This window comes from Schistocerca americana, chromosome X (assembly GCF_021461395.2).
Source record: "Schistocerca americana isolate TAMUIC-IGC-003095 chromosome X, iqSchAmer2.1, whole genome shotgun sequence".
NCBI classification, from domain to species: Eukaryota; Metazoa; Arthropoda; class Insecta; order Orthoptera; family Acrididae; genus Schistocerca; species Schistocerca americana.
The window spans coordinates 938,146,657-938,151,827 of record NC_060130.1 but is presented as its reverse complement, the minus strand read 5'-3'; positions in this window follow the sequence as shown (position 1 = coordinate 938,151,827).

Sequence of the window (5,171 nt, the reverse complement as noted above, 5' to 3'; positions counted from 1 at the left end):
AAGATGAGCAGGAACGGCAGGCGCTGGGGCGTCGATAAGCAGAATGCAGTCGAACGGTCGTGAGGCAGCCGTAGGCGTGGGAACGTGCTGCGACGGCCAAGCGGGAACCGTTGAAGTTATCTCGGGGCCACGTAGGTTAAAATCCGGTTGACAGCGGAGTTCACTTTGGCACTGAAACTGCGGCGTGATTTCCGGTATGGGTTCATTTTCCACTTAGAAAAACTGCGTCTGAGAAGTCGGATCACAGGGACTGAACGGTTGTTGAAACATTGTTCGTAGCACAATACAAATCACTGTTAATAGCACTCGCGAATTGATTGGGGTCACCAATGTGGTTATTCCTGAAACGCGGAGCGGCAGCGATCATTAAATAACACACCGACATATATTAATACAACTTTATTATGCATGAATATTTACAACGTCTTATACAGTCGGCAGCACAAAACAGAATGGGAAACAATATGGCAGTGAACAACAAGGTCCGCGTGGGTCAGAGAGCCTGCTATGGCATAGATATATCAGTCGTAGAGTCGATAGTTGCCACATGTGTTATGTCCTTAGGTTAGATAGGTTTAAGTAGTTCTAAGTTCTAGGGGACTGATGACCTCAGATGTTAAGTCCCATAGTGCTCAGAGACATTTGAACCATAAACGCGAGTGAACTTGTGTGGTGGAGGATGAGGAGGTTGTTTAAAAGGCGATGCCTCCGAATATTATCAACACAATATATTCCACCAGAAACGTATATTTTGCACTCACCGAGATCGTGCAGTGTTGTGGAAGAAAGTGTGAAGTGATCACTGGTGCAACATAATTGTATTGCAGCATTTTGAGGGATCCGAGTGACTTGAAAATATCCGCATGAGGAAAAAAACATTCCGATGTGCTAACAAAACTAACAGGGTTCCATTTTAAAAAAAACGTAGGTTTGTGTTAAAAAAACATACTTCCATGCATTTTTTTATGGTTTGTATTAACCAATTACACTAGCCCCTCTCCTCACGTTCGTCTGTGGAATCGATTCGTCAGTATTTGATGTGGTTTACGAAATATATCCAGCGGTAATGTTAGGTGACTCACCCTGTAGGCTTTGCAGCAAAATGTGAATGAATACTAAGCAAGCATGCCACCTGGAGTGTGATATCCCAATCCCCCTCAACCTGTCCCACTGAAATCTTGGTTTTGAAACCAGTGTAGCCTGTAATGTAGCCCAAGATCTAGGTTAGTTCAGAATGTGTGAATTTTGCTTTGAGTTGGTGAAATAAATTTATAACATCGTCAAACAGAAAAATTATAATAGGTTATGGTCACGTAAATTATGAGCATTTTATGCCTATTAAGCACATACACACTATACAGAAACAATGAAAAATGCAAGTTTTTTGGGGGGGGGGGGTCACAAAGTAATATAATATGAGCACTGTGTAATTATAATGAGCCACTGCAACCAATAGATATACAGTGACACCATGAAGACATCCACTGATGTCTATCACTCACAAAACTCATTTTCAAGCTTTCAAATGTAAGCAGCATTCGCTTTTTGCTGGTCTGCTGGTTGCAAACACCGTAAAATTCGGCGAGTTACCTGTAGAAACTGTAAATGCAACCTCATGTAGCGGTTCTGATGTTGAAGTTTCGGTTTATGCGTCCGTTTCTGCAGATTCTGTACAATAAAGAAATGTACGATGTAGCGTTTTATTTAATATCATAAATATAAAAGTAACACAACTGCTGAATCCTTACTATAGCCCAACTCTTACCTTCTCCACATGGTGTAGAATCTACACCGCGTTCTAGCAATAAAACTGACGGCCTCTCGTGAAGGAGACTTGGCATTTCAGCGTAAAACGGAAAATCCGAACGATCATTACCGTTTACGGTATTTCGCCTCTTGGCATCGTTGAAGTCTCTCTTCAGAGATTTCCACTTCGATCTGAAATGCAGTAACATTGCGAGTTACAACCAATTTAAACGCAAATAAAGTTTTTAAATTTAAATCACGTATATTATTGTTATCTAAAAAGTAAACCAACCTTAACTGATCTGGTGTACGTGTATAGACGGCGTCAGCCATGGCTTTGCCAGCTCAGCAAAAATATCCTCATTCTTGAATCTCTTGCCATCCAACAAATGTAATATGTGCTTTTCTTCTATTAGATAGTGCATATGGATCACCTCTTGCTCCGTCCAGTATTTCTTCTTCGCTGAAGAAGCGTTTGCTTCGGCCATATTTCCCGACATTTCACAGATAACAAGAAATGCAAGCAATCTGACAGTCCAATGCCGCTTCAAAATCGGTTGAGCATTCACATGGGCACGAAAACCGCTTGCGGAACTGGAAAACCAACAACTAGAAGTGGATTTCCAGATTCGATTGTGGAGTGTTTACATGACCAACCAGAAGCGGAACTCGGAAATCGATTTACGAGTTCCGGTTTTGGAAGCCCATGTAAACACACTAAGTGTAACACATCGTACCCTACCGGGAGTGACCGACCGCCGCCGTCTATTACGGCATGGGTTTCGCGGACGTCGTCACTTCTCCGCCTACCATTGTCGAATGTTCAGAAACATGCTAGACGGCTGCATTGTTGTATGGAACGAAGTCACTGGGAACAGGAATGGCAACAGATAGTGTTTTTGGACGAATCCGGGTTCTGTTTGTTTGAAAATGATGGCCGCATTTTGGTTCTCCATAGAAAGGGGGAGCAGCGTAACAGTGACCGTTTTCGCACAAGACATACAGTGCCTACTCGAGGGTTTATAGTGTGAGGTGCAATTGGGTACAACCACAAATCACATTTGGTGCATGCCCAGAGCACTGCGACCAGTGTGACCTATGTGAGTAACATCCTGCGACCCATAACCACACCGTTTCTGCGCAACACCCCAGACGCCATTTTTGAGCAAGGTAATGAACTACCACATGTTGCTGCATAAACACGTGCCTTGTTGTTGTCACAGGATTTCAGTCTTTGGCCTGGGTCGCCAGATCACCAGACATGTCGCCAAGCGAAAATATGTGGGATAATGTGAAACGACGGCTGCAGCACAGTGACCCAATGCCAACCACCACAGATGAAGTTAGGAACCGATGAATGCAGCATGGATGGGTGTATCACTGGACGCCATTTGCGCCTTATACACGTCGATGCCATCACACATGGAACAAGTTATCAGGGCTGGTGGCGGATCCTGTGCCCACTAGGAAACAGGACACATGCTGAAATGAGTTGACTGAAATGCTAATCATTTCTGCAAAGCGTACTGATGTACATATCCTGCGAATATGAACGTCCTATATATGTAGTAGTTCTATACATATAGTATGTTCTGCAGAAATGATTAGCATTTCAGTCACCTAGGTTCAGCATATATATGATGCCCATAATAAAATGCTATGAAGAAGCATGGAATTTTGCTTGTAAATCGAAAGAGAATTTTACTGGTTGACACATCATGAACAAACAAAATTCAAGAAACAATCAGAAGACCTTCACACTAAACTACGGAAGGAAAGGCAAGTAAGTGCACAAAGTTTATCAAACTCAGCATTCTTTGGGGTAAAGTACTTTTTAATCGAGTTAAAATGAACGAAAATAAAGAAGCAGGAAGTGAAGCAGTAAGGGGTTCTTAGATATAAGTCAGCATATTTTTGACACCTCAACCGATATAGAAATAGGTAGAAAACCAGATGTGAACTGATTATTGCGATCCATGTTAGGAAAAATAGGAGAAACAAGCTCAAACTTAGGAAACATGGATCCAACAATAAAATTTGACAGTAAAAATGAAATCCAACAGTGACCAATTGGAATCTCCAAATGAAATCCAACAGTGACCAGTCAGAATTTCAGATACAATCCTCTAGTGCTTCTTTAAAAGCAGCACTATAAAGTACACTGAAAGCAAATTGTGACCATTTAGAATCTGCCAAGAAGACTAACAATGAACAAATTAGTAGTCTGATTTCAGAACTAAATTCTTGGGTAGAGTCTGGCTGAAAGGGTGTTGATGTAAGAGTAGAAACTGTTGAAAATAAAGTTATAGCTTTAGAAAATGAATTCTTTCAAGAGGCTGCCTGTCATCGAAGGCTACTGCAAAATTACAAACTGCACAAAAAACAGTAGAAGAAAGAGTTTGTCATTTAGTTACTGAAACATAGGGCCACATAACTAATTTAAATGAAAATATGGATGATATGGGAAGAAATATGAACAATGATGTCAATATGTTAGACAGAAGTTATTGGAAGCCTAAGAAAACTTTGTTGCTAAAAATGTGTGTGTAAACAATGAGATTTTGTTGTCGAAATTATCAGTTAAAGGTTTCTCTGTGACAACTTACAATCTGTTGATTTCGTACAGCATTGCAAAGATAACTTTGTGTCTGGTATGACAGAAAATTATATATTAAATTTGACAAAAATTTTCTTGATGAAGATGCTTTTCGATGGACAAACTTCAACTTTGGTCAGTGGGCATCATTTCAGGATTCTGAAAAATTTTATGAATAAATTTTGGTCAGAATCATAATAGGCTGAAATCAAGTGTAAACTTTTGAATAATCCTATTTATAGAGAGAAAAATGATTGTCTAGAGGATTTCTGTAGCAAGCATTTAAAGAAATTAGTACATTTAGATAAAGCTATTCATGAAATAACACAATCTCATGCACTTAAGAAAAGGTTGCCTCATAGGCTACAGTGGATTCTTGTTCACAGATGAGGTGGACTTCTAGATCACTTCTTGAAATTTATTGATATATAAGATAGGGCTTTGGAAGGAAGTAGTGATTAGAACTTTAATCAAGAATATAATCATCAAGGGAGATGGATTGAAATTTGTTAGTGGAAGTGTATCAGAAAGAAAGATGTTGTCTACCAGTGTTTGTCAGACATTAGTCATTGCAGGACTGGGAACAGAGAATGGCAAAGATTTGGATCAAATAAACTTACACACCAATTTAGAAGAGGAGAGAGAGAGAAATTTTTTAGGTTTATGTGGAATACATATGGGAATAGCAGTAATAATAAAAAGTTCTCGGAAATGCTTGCTCAACTGACTAAGATCTCTTATCCAAACTTGTGGAGACAATTGAGAAACAAATTAAGTAAAATGTTGGCAACATTTAGTAGGCTGTCTAGCGTACAGCCCAGGCTAGAAG